This window comes from Haliaeetus leucocephalus, unplaced genomic scaffold, assembly GCF_000737465.1.
Source record: "Haliaeetus leucocephalus isolate CR32 unplaced genomic scaffold, Haliaeetus_leucocephalus-4.0 Scaffold636, whole genome shotgun sequence".
NCBI classification, from domain to species: domain Eukaryota; kingdom Metazoa; phylum Chordata; class Aves; order Accipitriformes; family Accipitridae; genus Haliaeetus; species Haliaeetus leucocephalus.
Window position 1 is genome coordinate 6,198,460 of NW_010973072.1, and position 13,220 is coordinate 6,211,679.

Genomic DNA, 13,220 nt, shown 5'->3' on the forward strand with positions numbered 1-13,220 from the left:
AACAACCATTTAAATTAACGCTCAACAGTAAGAATACTTTCTCTGGTACAGTTAATGCAGACATGATTTCATCCCTGAAACTTACAAATTTCATTTCTGAAATGTAAAGTGACACCCTTAAAGAACCTTCTGGAAAGATGACCAGTTTTATAGCTCAGATTCTTCTGAGGTTCAAAAGGAAGTCTGAAATCAAACTTCAGGCTTCTGTGCTCTACTGATGCAAAGAAAAATACATCATTGATAATTTAAAAGCAAGATACATTCCAAAAGATACTATTGTGCAATAGGTGTGATAAATCTTTTCTAGAAAACCAGATGGCTCAAGAATTTTCCAAACAACTGTCTTAAATAACTCACATAAGTCTAAGGTAGACTGGACTGGTCTGAATCTGTTTAGAATGGTCTAATGAAACAAAGAGTTATAAGTTCATGATGTGGACCTAAGTTTTCCTTTCCAGATCATAGCATCTTTCTGGACAATCTGGAAAAAGAAAAAAAAAAAAAAAAAAAAAGAATACCATTTCAGTGATGTGTAAAATACACATTCTATTTCTAAGTTTGAAACTTATGTGATTAAATCAACACTGCTTTCTCAAGCAGATTAAGAACATTTGTGGAAAAGTAACTTAAGTCTTGATGTGTTATGTAAAAAGAACCCATAGCTGCCGCTCTTACTGAGGGTGTCGCTGGTAATACAAAGAAGTTCAGAGGGGTAATGGAAGCAAGTAGACAATGGTAACTTCATACAGTTTTATGTCCTCCAGGCAATGCACATTCTTCCCCCTTCCATAACCTTCTGCACATGTTGACAGAGCAACACTGACAGTAGTTTGGAAGAAATTGCATAGACCAGATAATAATAATTAAAAAAAAAAAACAACCAGAGATTCTCAAGGCATACTGTTAACTCAGTGCTGTTATGTGGAACATAATTTTAAAATGATCTATTGACGCTACACAAGTAGCTTCACCTGGAGGCAGAGATGCTTCCCAGCAGATGTAACCCAAATATAGGACTTGCGGAAAAAATATTAGAGAGGAGTGTAAGACTTGACATTACTTTGTGAGACAGTTAACAATGGAATGAACTACAGGATGAACTCCTACCACAGGTAGTATTATTAGAGTCTTCACAACTACTTTACTTTTTGCTATTAAACTCTTTCCTCTGTTTTCCTAGTCCAGAAGAAGTGCATCTGATTTTACTTATTGGCAATGGCTTTTCCTGTGTACCCAAAATACCTCTCTCCCCAAAACAGCTTGCTGTTATTGTACTTTAATACATCTGTTATATGATATGCAGAAGCGTTAATATTGTGATTCCTAAAATATTTTGTCACTCAAATGTAATGAGATATATTCTAAATCAGCCTATTTTGGCACAAAGATGATTCATGTCTAATTAGTAAGACTGGTCTGTAGGTCACCAAAGATGTGGTTAGATTATATACAGCTAAGCTGATTAAATGTCTTGGTGTTAGTGAAAGGGATAGTCCTGCTCTTCACTCTGAAGCTCAAGGAAGGGCTCTAAGGCTTACCTGACCACATGGCAAGCAGCTTTAATTTGTTAATCCAGTCAGTTCATAGAGCTTTACTCCCTAGGGCCTGGGGAAAAAGCCAGAAACAGAACAGAAGGATAAACAGCTGATTACCTAGTGGGGATGTGAAACCAAGTCCACCACAGAAGTACAAATTTGGTGAACTAATGCACCAATGTCTTCATTTTAAAAGTCTTGTCAAACTCTTAAGTAGAGTAGAAATTAATTTATGTCTAATTATTAGATATTGTGTATATGGGATCATAAGATATCGTGGCAGATACGTCTACACTCTTTATAACCAGTTGGCCAGAAACAGTTTTCCTGTGTGGCTAGTTAGACTTCAAACACATTTATTATAAGACACAGAAGTAAATACAAAGAAGTCTCATTTTTTCAAACTCTAGGAAACCTCCCCTCAAGTAAAAGGCTAAATACAGCTCATTTCATCAGAGCTCTGGAGAATACTGCTGTCTCTTACAGCAATTATTTTCCTCCTACAGTTGGACTACTACTTCCCAAAGCTTTCAGCCTTTAGAGATAAATTACTTCTTTTTTTTGATAGATGTGCCCCAAAACACAAATCCTTGATTATTAAGCAATGCATTTTTCACACATAGCAAACTGGGGAGCAATGATAGTAAAGGGTCTCTAATGTGTCATTCATATAAACAACCACCATAAAAGTCAGTCTTTTCTCCTTAGCTATATATAGTTTTACTGATGTATGTAATGATGAAACAGAGGTGACAAATGGTAGAAAAACTATGAGGAATTACAGTTGTCAGGGCCTGTTGCCTTTGTTTTCTGCACATCCTAACATTCAGAAGTCCTACTTCCAAAGGGTCTGAAAGCAGGCATATAATCAGAAGATCTTGATAAGCAGTAATTCCCAGTGACAGACCTTGCTACACATCTAAAACACACATTATTTCAAAATCTATGTCCTCTGGTTCACCTGCTGTTTTCACTGACAACATGAGATTCCCCAGAACTTCTGAAGACAAGTATCTATATAGCAGTTTTGAAATTCCATTTTGGAGGACCATTTCTTATCTGCCCATGCCTCTAAAAACCACACTACAAATATTTATTCTTAAAGCAGAAATTAATCCAACATAACTGTTTCTCAATTCAGTAAAACACTGTGTTGTTCACTCTCAAAAACAATTGTCAAACTGTGCCAGATAAAAGCTAACTCATTCAACAGAGGATTATTTGGTGCAGTGTGCAGGAAATATATTTGATAGTTATTATGTAGATGGATGATGGCACTTGCAATAAAACAGATTTAGGGAAATGATGTGCTACAGGAGTAAGGAAGACATTTTCTATCTTAACAAGATTGTTGTGCAACCTTCATTTTTGAGTAATTTTGATAGGAGGGAGTTAAAAATTTAAAAAAATTTAGCACTTTATTGGGAGAAGTGTACTATACCAGCTGGCTTTAATGTGAGATGTAATGCCTGAATTCAGAAGCTGTTTATAAAGTAGAATCTTGGATTCAGCCAACAAATGAAACAAAAACCAGAAGCACTAAGAATAAATGTATTAAGTGACATTAAGATAAGGATATTGTTACTTAGAAACTGTAGTTATGTTTTGCTAATAATTTATCCACTGCCTTGTATAATACATATTAAATCCTCTAAGCAGCACACTGTTTTGTTATATATAGGCTGTGCACACACACAAAAAAAAATATGTCTGAGATGACTGGATATACTGATGGTTCTCCTACAGCAATACTTACCTTTAGGGAATAATAAATATATAGCTTATTTAACAGTGAAGTTACATTTCAGCTTTTTCTCCGTTATGGCATTTACAGGGCTTGCATTGGCTTTCCACATAGAATTACATGTTGATACTAACAAATGCTTTCTCCTCATCACTTGATTTTGCTCCAAAAGGCTGACAGAAATTAGTAGAGTTGTACAAAATAAGAAAAGATTTATCAATATAGTAATCGGTCATTTAACTGCAAATCCAGAAAGTGTTGCCAGGGAGGTATTTCTGCTGTTACATTACTGTAACTTAAGTTCAAAAACTCCCCAAGATATCCTCTAAGAATAATATAATTCAGACAAGTTAAGCTGGCCTGCTGGAGTTGACATCATTATGGAGAGTAATGGGAAATAAATTTAAGAAGAAAAGTGTCACCTGCAGAAACAACAGAAAGAAGAAAAGGAAAAACAATTCTCAGATTTGCTTCTAAAGTGTTTCAGTCTGACTCAAGAGTGACACCCAGGGACAATTGTATAAAGACCAGTGTGAAATACTCTTCTTTGCTCTCCTATTATGATTATCAAACACTGACAACTCCTCTCTGAACTTCAAATCTACATCTGGAAGCAGTAAAACATCTATTTGTTGTTTAGAATAATAATTTTAGCATACTGACAGTTCTATTAGGGTATCAAACTACTGAACAGGATTTCAAGAAATCAAGTAATTTTTACTGGTGAAGGGAGCACAGGTAGGTAACAGCACAGACCAGGAGGTAGTATTTTGGAGCTGTACACACACACTCTAGGTTTACAACCTTCTGTCATGTGAGCAGAAGACCTAGAGTTACATGCCACTTTGGCAGAATACAAGCATACCAAGCACTGAGCATCCAGCCAGAGCATTTCCTGACATGAACCCAAATTTGGCTGTTCATTTCCTTAAACATCTGCAGAAGCCTAAAACTTCCAGAAATCCATGTCAGTGCCCATTTTTAACATGTGTTAAATTGGTATTACTTATGTGACAGAAATTAGTCACCTGAAAAAGGTAAGGAGAATTTTATCTTTCACTATTTAATTTGAAAAAAGCTATTGTGCGTTTCAACACCGAAATAATAAAACGAAAACTCTGAATGGAAAAAAATGAAGAAAGTAATACCATTATGGCAATAATTAAACAAAGATTGAAATTAATCTTTCACAGAACAGTAGATTAAGGTCTATTTACCACACATAACTTCAACAACAAAGCTTTGTTCTGACACTGCTTTGGGGTTTCTCTGTTCATGCTTGTGCCAGCTTTTTTGCCTGACTGTACTTCAGAAATTCTGCTGGCATAATTACATAGCACTTACCAAGAGAAAGAGGGTTTTCTGCTAGGCCTATTACATTCCTTTCACAAACAACATTAGCTAGGCTGACAAAGGAATTCTTCTGGCTGTATAGTTGCTTCTACATTGTCGTTTTGTGCTGGCACAGCTCTTCTGGGTAGCACATGTAATTTTTTTTTTCCACTCACTAAGGCAACTGACCTAAGCTGTCAAGCCTTATCGTACAGGCTTGATCTGGGTCTTCTCCAATTCTCTAAAGCTATTTATAGAAAAAAATCCAAAGAAAAAAAATCCCCTATAAATCACCTCATCACAACAATCCTAAAAATCTGAGGGATCAATGTACATAGAAAAAAAACCACCAGTTTTTCTTCCCAAAAGTTACTGCACTTCAAGGAACAGCAGTCTTACAGACAGTTATTTCCTAAAAAAGCATTAAAACTTTCCGAAACAGTTATTTTCAGAAATCCGTATTTTGTTAAGCGTATGCTTCAACTGTATGGCAGGGAGGAGATAAGTTGTTCTAGGAATGGGGTACACACTGCTAATAAACAAAAGGAAAGGGTTATTAAAGGATTCACCATGTTCATTAACTTTTACAAGCTGCACAGAACAATGCTCTTTTTAGACACAATATTGTTTAATGTCGTTTGGGCACAGTGCAAAATCAAGAACAATGTGCATTTTGCCTGTTTGGTTCAGCACACTTTAATTAGACCACTGCTTTGAAAAGAGTGATGTTGCTGTTGCCACATCTGGTATTTCCAAAAAAGATTAAAGAAGAAAACAACTGAAGAGAAAAATGTCCCTTAAAAATAGTAATTAAAATAACAATAGTATAAACATTGTCAACTAAATCTCAGACAACTTCTGTATCTGTTACTACATTCAAAGTTTACCTAGCTAGGAACCAAGTTATGGAAAAGATTAAGTGCATAGCACAGAAAAGCAGTGTTAATAAACCCTCTGGGGAAATATACCTTTTCATTTGTCTTGACGTTCCACATGTGCCAACATAGTTATGTAACTACTAAGGACAATGCATAAAACAATAATTGTGCAAGCAAGTTTGGATTAAGCTAATACTTAGTAGAATGCCAGTGACATTTTTATGTTGGTGCAATAGTTTTTACAGAATGTAAACTTAATTTTTTTCTTCATTTTTTCATGTAAGCACTTTCATTTTGTGTTGGAAAAATAATCTCCCACATAGTACTATTTTAGTGACTTTGCAGATGGACAAAACAAACTAAAACTAATCAGTGGTATAATGCCAACAGGAGTTAGAACAAAAATAAATGCACGAACAACTATGAATGACAAAAAGTGCTTGGCATACACTAAAGTCTAACAAGAATTTTTCTTCTGATAATTTTAACTAAATCCTCTAGCTATTCAAGTGTTTGTGGACAAGTTTAGGTAACACGCAATTACTTTATTTCAAATTCCCATGTACAACATCACAGTACCAATATGCGCTCTCTCTCAAGACAGAAGGGAAACTGTAATTGATTTAGCCATCCCTATTCTGGAATAATTCCCCATGCAAATTGCCTTCTCTGGAATAAAAATACTGGCACAGAATAATTCTGGAATAATTAGTCCTATTTAGAAATTAGCTCACTATTTCATTCTCACAATGTCATAATGAAGTAATTATTTTCTGCAAAAATGTGAACATGTTAACTAGCTATAGAAGAACAGCTTTAAAAATACCATGACACTGTTATTCTTTCTTCATCACAATAATGCCATTTTGCTTCAGTCATTACCAAAACTAAAATCTTAAGGGATCTCTAATGGACAAAATGCTCCCTCAGCTGGAATTCTGGAGAATTAAGAAGAGGAAAAGAAAGCACATGAAAATCCCACATGGAACTAGTTTTGTATTCCCACCTCCCTAGAGACAGACAGATACCATGTAAAACACAAGTGTTATAAAACTCTTACCACATGTATAAGGCAGGAGATCTGGCCTAGAGTTGTTATGGAACCCAACAGTGGACATAGCAGCTCTGAGCTTCTCCCTGTCAGGGAGTCACTTCAATAAGAAAGGGTGTGAATAAACAGCATGTTACATACCCTGCATTAACACCCTGTATTGATATTTTCAGTGCTAAGTTCAACGTTTTCATTATCTCACAAAAACATTCTTTATTAACAGTCTAGAAAAAGTATATAAAGTACAACTGAACTCTGTTTGCTAGTGGGGACTCACCTTGTGCATCTGTGTTAGACTGTAAGCCCCACTTTAAATGCCAGCCACCTTTCCTACATTTTTTTTACCTCTGTATCAAGCTACAAGACTGACAATTTGATGGTATCCAGAATTGCAAATTCTCTCTGTTACTTGTCTCCTGCTAGAACAATACTAGCTTACAGCCAGTGGAAGAAAATCTCCTGAGGATCTGGCACTTAAAAGTTATCATTGTTGCTCGATCACCTCAGCATCCCAGCCCCTGAGATTCTCAAATCTGTCTCAGGCCACAGGGAACAAAATTATCCTCTGTTTCCATTCATCACTTCCAGAGAATCTATGTATCTTATGCTTGTAATATTTATTCTCCCCATCCAACAGATTTACAGGTGAAAACAAATTTACTCTAACAAAGCAGCAGGTTAATTTACTAATTACCATGTTATTAATCAAGATGAAAGCACAAGAACAATTGAACAGAGGTCTGCATTGTACTTAACAGGATTTATTTTCAGCTGGTTCAGTATCTTAACTGACGTGATGCCTCCTCCCACCAATCCTACACCTGACTTTCAGATCTCTAGAACCACACAATCTCTGCCTTTCTTCAAAATAGATTCCCTCTTGTCTCTAACCTTTCCAATCCTAACTCAGTCACTGTATATATCATTGAAGTGATCTCATTTTTCCCTTCCTTGGATGCATGTTCTTTGCTCAGCACATTCCTTCCACATTAAGCAATCCTTCTGCTGTTTACAACATTTTCAACTGTCATAAGGTTTATAAACTATGTATAGATTCTTCCCAACGTGCACACCTAAACACACATCTTTGTTTATTTTGAGCTTTGATAGCAAAAAAACCCACACATAACAAACAGTTTTAATAGCAAAACTACTTACCTAAACCACTCTCCCCCTACTTTTTATCAGTCTGGAGCTTCATGGTATCTAAACCACAGAAGAAATTCTGTCTAAGGAGTAAACTGTAGTGACTGTGCATTTGAAGAGGGGAACCTTGAAAAAAGAACTAGCTAGCACTCAACTTACAGATTTCTCAAATCTAAACAACAGGCTAACTAAGCATTAGATCACACAGCTGAGAACTCTGAGCCTCCAATTAAAGTAACCTGAAGAAAGGGGGTGGCACTTGTAAAACGGATGACCTTTCATTCTTTATTTCTAGAGATACACAAGTAAGAGAAATAAAGGGTTTGTATACATACAAAAGTGAGAGATGTGTGATTACCTTGGAAAATAATAAGCTGAGCATATGAACCGTTTGAGAGGTAAGGAGATAGACACAGAGAACTATAAGCTGGTATTTTGGTATATAGGTCCATGTATTTCTTTTGCTATCTAAAGTAAAAACAATTAATTTTATGGTTTTTTTGAAACCTGAAATATGTGCTTTAACTGCTCTAAAATAAAGGCTTTAAGTCTAGATTGGAGACCTCAAACATTTGGAAAACCAAAGGAGACTTTTATTTTAATCTCTTCCATTCAAATAGCGTAAAATACATTAATGTTAAAACACAAATAGAGCAATTATGTGAGTGTCCAGCAGAGGGAGAGTAATAGGTCAGAAACAGCATTTATTAAATAGCAGGGTTAGAACAAACAAATCAGTGAAAAGACGTTTCCAGGTCAAGATATCTTAGTTTGGATTTTACATGGCCTTGTGCAAACATAAAAGCCTCTTTATAACTCACTTATGCTTCCAGGAACACGAGCAAAGCTTAGGATAGACTTGGCTCTTGAAAAAGCCATCATGGTGAAACACAGTGTGTTTTTTGTTCTCTAGTTCTGAGCTACGTCTCCACAGACTACCTGGAAAGAGAATTTGCCAGAGTTTATGAATATTAATTTGTAATCTCCTGGTACCTAATCAAACTTAAACTAGTTCAGTATTTTCAGTTCTGTGTCAGGCCTCATTAATATGAAAAGTATTTAGAAAAACTCTTACACAGCCTTCAAGGGGTCTATCAGCTGTACTTAGGTACAGCCTTAATTCACTTTTTCCAAAAAAATTTTCTGGACTCATTTAACTCCACCTACTTCTTCTAAGTAATGCTAAACTTAATTTCTAGAATGTCTTTTGAGATTGTTCTTTCACATAAGCCTCAGATAAAGAGCTATACTTCTAGAATAGCACTTTCATATCTGAGCAAAGTTTCCTATATTTTTCTTTTAATAATTTACCTTGTAACTCTTGTCTTTTCTTCCTCCTGGGTAAATAACTTATTCTTTTGGCTTTGTTTTTAAAGGCTCATTCTGACTTCAAAGCAATTCTAAATAACAGGCTACTCGTTTAAGTGCATAACTAATGTACATATTTGAATACTTTTAAATTTCAGGGCACGGCTTGCAGTGCGTCAGTTGAATTTCAGCTTGCTGCCACACCAGAAAGGGAAGTCTTACTCCTTTCCTGCTCCTCCCAATCTCAGCCAAATGCTTTCTTTCCCATTTTGCAGCAGCTCAGGAACTTACCTGATCTCAAGCTAAACTAAGTCAATTCACTCGTAACCCAGGACCCTAAAACCACTCTCGTTCCCCCTTAGACCGCTGCTATTTTATGGAGTTCAATAAGCTTACCTGTTGGTGGTGAGCTGTTAACTGCTTGAAGCCTTTTAGTGAAGCGTATCTTTCTTTTCTGCTTCAGTTCACGTAACTAAACATTGGTACTTCATTGGTACATCTGCTAGGGTGTAAAGTGCTTGTGGGAACCTTGGATGAAAGTTATTACTGAAGTACACAATACTATTCCTAATATCATATGAATGAGGATCTCCATTTCACTGCTATAGGATTGACTTATCACAAGCTGCAAACTAGTGGTGAAACTACCTTGAGGTAGCTTAATATGTGAATAGCTTGCTCTCATTAAAAAAGAAGTCCCGTTCCCCATTCTTACTTTATACCAGCTTTGGCATTTGTCAAACACCTCTTAAGAGTTGATTCATCTCAGTAACCCAGGAGGAAAAAGAAAGTGGATTGTTCTGTAGCTAAATCTAGTGAGATAGACTGACTCAGCAAAGCGTCTAACAACAGCTAGAAGGCAGTGCAAGGATGGGTAGAACTGTGACTGGGGGGGAAACAGTTTCTCTGCACCCCAGTCCTGACATGTTAACCCTGAGGTGGTCCAGCCAATTCTTTTCTAAGCAGTGCTTTGATAATTTAGGTCAGTCATGATGTGATGATGGATGTATATGGGTGGTTCTCAATAAGAAAAGCTTTTTAATATTTATTAAGTGAAGACCTAAACATTTTGATGCAAAAGAGATTTAAACAAGAAAAGCTTTTATAATGCTTTAAAACCTCAAGAGAACATGACCATTTACATTCCAGTACATATTTTGCCAGTAAAATTATCATGATTCCACTTAGGTTTTGTTTTGAGTACCAGCTGTTCGTAAGTGGAAAAACAAACTACTAGCCCTGTTAAAAATTTAGTGTTTGAGTTTACACAATTCCTATGTGCGGCACAGCCTGTAAAACAGGTTCGTACACTCTGAAGGACATCTGGCATCTTCTGAATTCTGTGGACTAATTGTTTATATCCTAGCAAGTACCTAGGGAATAAGTACCTGTCAGGGAAGGAAGGAATGTTGGATAACACAAGTAATTCTTCTCCCCTGAGATCAGCGGTAATACATACTTCCATCCCTCTGATCAAACACATATTTGGCCCCACTCCCTGCACCACCACCACCCCCACCCCCCAAAAAAAAGAAAAAAAAAAAAAAAATGACTTGGGACTTTAGGACCTGGCAGAATGAAGCTCCATTTCAAAAACCTTCAAGAAGCCTTTCTAAGGAATGCCAAAGTGTATGTAAGAATTGCTGCCTACATGTTCTGTGTGCTGGTAATCTTAAGGTAAGTCTTAAATGCTCTGAAAATACAGTACCTGCCTCCAGTTAAGCCTTTCCTGACTTGTAGGCTGTGTCAAGGCTCAAACAAAAAACAAGCTTGCAATACAGCACTGCAGTCATTATAAACCTGAGCTATTAAATGCTCATAATGACGGTAAAAAGTGTACAATAACAAGCCACTCTGTCAGCAGAATTCATGAAGCTTGGTTTCCACTGGACTTAGATATCTATTATTCAACAGTAGTAACCCATGAGCTGGTTTGTTCCAAATGGTGTTACCTTGTTTCCATACTAAAAGAAATGTATTTGATACCTAGGGGTTAATAAATGTTACCTAACAGGCAAAAGTTAGTATTTAAAACAAACAAACAAAAAACCCCACAACAACAAAAAACCCACATAAATAAAAAAAAAAACCAAACAAACCTATATTGAGGTATTCCTTATGATACTAGCTGCTTCGGAAACTTATTTCTTACTCCTGTAGCTTTACTTCAAACTCCTTCCTCCATTCCCCTGATAAAAAAGGATCATATCCTATTCCAGCCCTCAGTGGGACTGCATATGACTTTTTTTTTTTAAAACAGAAACGTGATTGCCACACACAGCTGAGAAACTTCTACTTTTAGTTTAACAACATTCTAAATATTACAACAGTAACACTAGTGAGAATCTTCCTTAATTATATTCTTTGAACAACAGAGGCCCTAGCAATGTGTGTCTGAAAACTGGAAAGGAGATCTGCACCAGAGAATAACCAGAGAGTGGCTTTCACAAGGTCTTTAAAACTCATTCTTCAGGCTCTGGTGAGTGTAAGCTCTTGGTGCTTGAAGGAAAGACTTCCAATTAGCAGAGGTGTATAGTCTTTTGTTATGAATTACATTTTTTTCTTTCAAAATGAATTATCTGTGATGTCAGTGGGGATTTTTCTTTTTTTATTTTTATAAGTGCTGCCCTGTACACTAGTGTTTTCCCTGAATGTGATCAATTGGAAGCACATTTTTCATTAACACAGCACTTTTTTCTATTAACACATGTATTGCCTGCCATGTAGTATTTTTTGCTTGTCAAGGGTGTACATGTTGCTGCTGGTGTGCAGCCAGAAACCATCTGATTCTTGTGTCAGGATTATGTTACGTAAATGCCACTTCAGGGGAGTTCGTGTCATTCTCCCACCAAAAATGCACAGGATTTTGTACTGAATGGAGATCTTTACATTTTAGTTCTAAGCCCATCTGCTTTCAAAACAACTCCGTAACCTGCCCTACAGTGTTCAATATAAATAGTGCTGCAGATGACTCAGTCCTCGCATGTGAGCACTCCAAGAAACTCCCTTCTCCCAAGCACTCACTTCATTTAGTTATAAGCACTTAACGCTGAACCTTCCAACATGAAAAGCTGCCACAGCCATGTGCAGCCTACTAACCAAAATCTACTCATTTCCGCTCTGTTCCTCCCTGTCTCCTCCAGACATACTTAACTTCAAGCAATGGGTTTGGGTTTGTTTTAGTTTTTTGTTGCCTTTTTTTTTTTTTAATACGTTCTACTAGTCTTACCAGTCAAGGACCTCAGAACTCGACAAGTCCTAATGAATTTGGCATACCTGGATTTTTTTTTTTTCAATTATAATAAAGAAGTCAAAGTGTGCTGTAGAATTGCCAGAATTGGAACTTTTAACGCATCCTGTCAACTTACAGCTGGACACGTACAGAAACATTGGCTCTCACCTCAGGTGAGCTTCATTTGGGAGGTTTACTGACCCAACACAGGTGCCATCACTGTGTTGTCATTCCGCACCTATGCTTTCCAGGACTAGGTAGGTGCAATTTTGCGTAGATAAAAGCTAAAACGAGCATGTCTTCACCTGACTCCAGAGGCTCAGTCCTTAAGGGAGGCGGGAAACCCAGTGAGGTGACACCCGCGCCGGGCCCGCTCTCCTCAGCGCCCGCCGCGCCGCCCCCCGCCGGCCGGGCTGGCCCTTCGACGACGACGGGCGCAGGCGGCCCCTGGGAGCGCCCGGGACAGGCTCATGTCCCCTGGCGAGGCAGCGTCCCACACGGCTGCTGCCCGTCCCCATCAGAAACGACCCTCGTGTGGGATGAGGGAACGGGGAGCAGCCCTTCGGCGGCGCTGCCCTCCCGCAGCCTTTGCGAACTGCGCATCCCAGAGACCTGCGGGGCAAGACACTGGCGTCGCTTGAGGGAACGCTGGCGCCTTGCCTGCTGGGACGGGTAGTTCTTGTCCCGCCTGAGGCGTTCGCGCCAACTACATGTCCCGTCTACCCCCCCCCCCGCAATTGGAGGCGGAGACGGCATAAAAGGAAAGGCGAGCGCAAAGGCTGACAGGAATTGTAGTTTCTTAATTCGCAGAAAACGCCGGCAACTACATTTCCCATGGCTTCCAGGGAGGTGGGCCAAGAGGGTCTCGCGCAAGGCATGATGGGCATCGTAGTTCCCGCGCCTCCACTCGGCCGTGCTGCGGGAGGAGGCGCCGGGGAGCTAAAAACTACTAAAATGGCGGCAGGGGGGGGTGTGGGGGGGAGGGGACGGGGCG

The 13,220-nt window shown here is 38.2% G+C and overlaps 1 long non-coding RNA gene across 1 annotated transcript; it reads right to left on the minus strand.

Moving 5' to 3' along the window:
• Positions 1-297: 297 nt before the first annotated feature.
• On the minus strand, positions 298-12,719 carry LOC104838634. The gene is made up of 3 exons (XR_775091.1): positions 12,532-12,719; positions 6,550-6,640; positions 298-481 (listed from the first exon to the last, which is right to left on the minus strand). It is a non-coding gene; the product is annotated as an uncharacterized LOC104838634 (long non-coding RNA).
• Between the last annotated feature and the right edge of the window lie 501 nt (positions 12,720-13,220).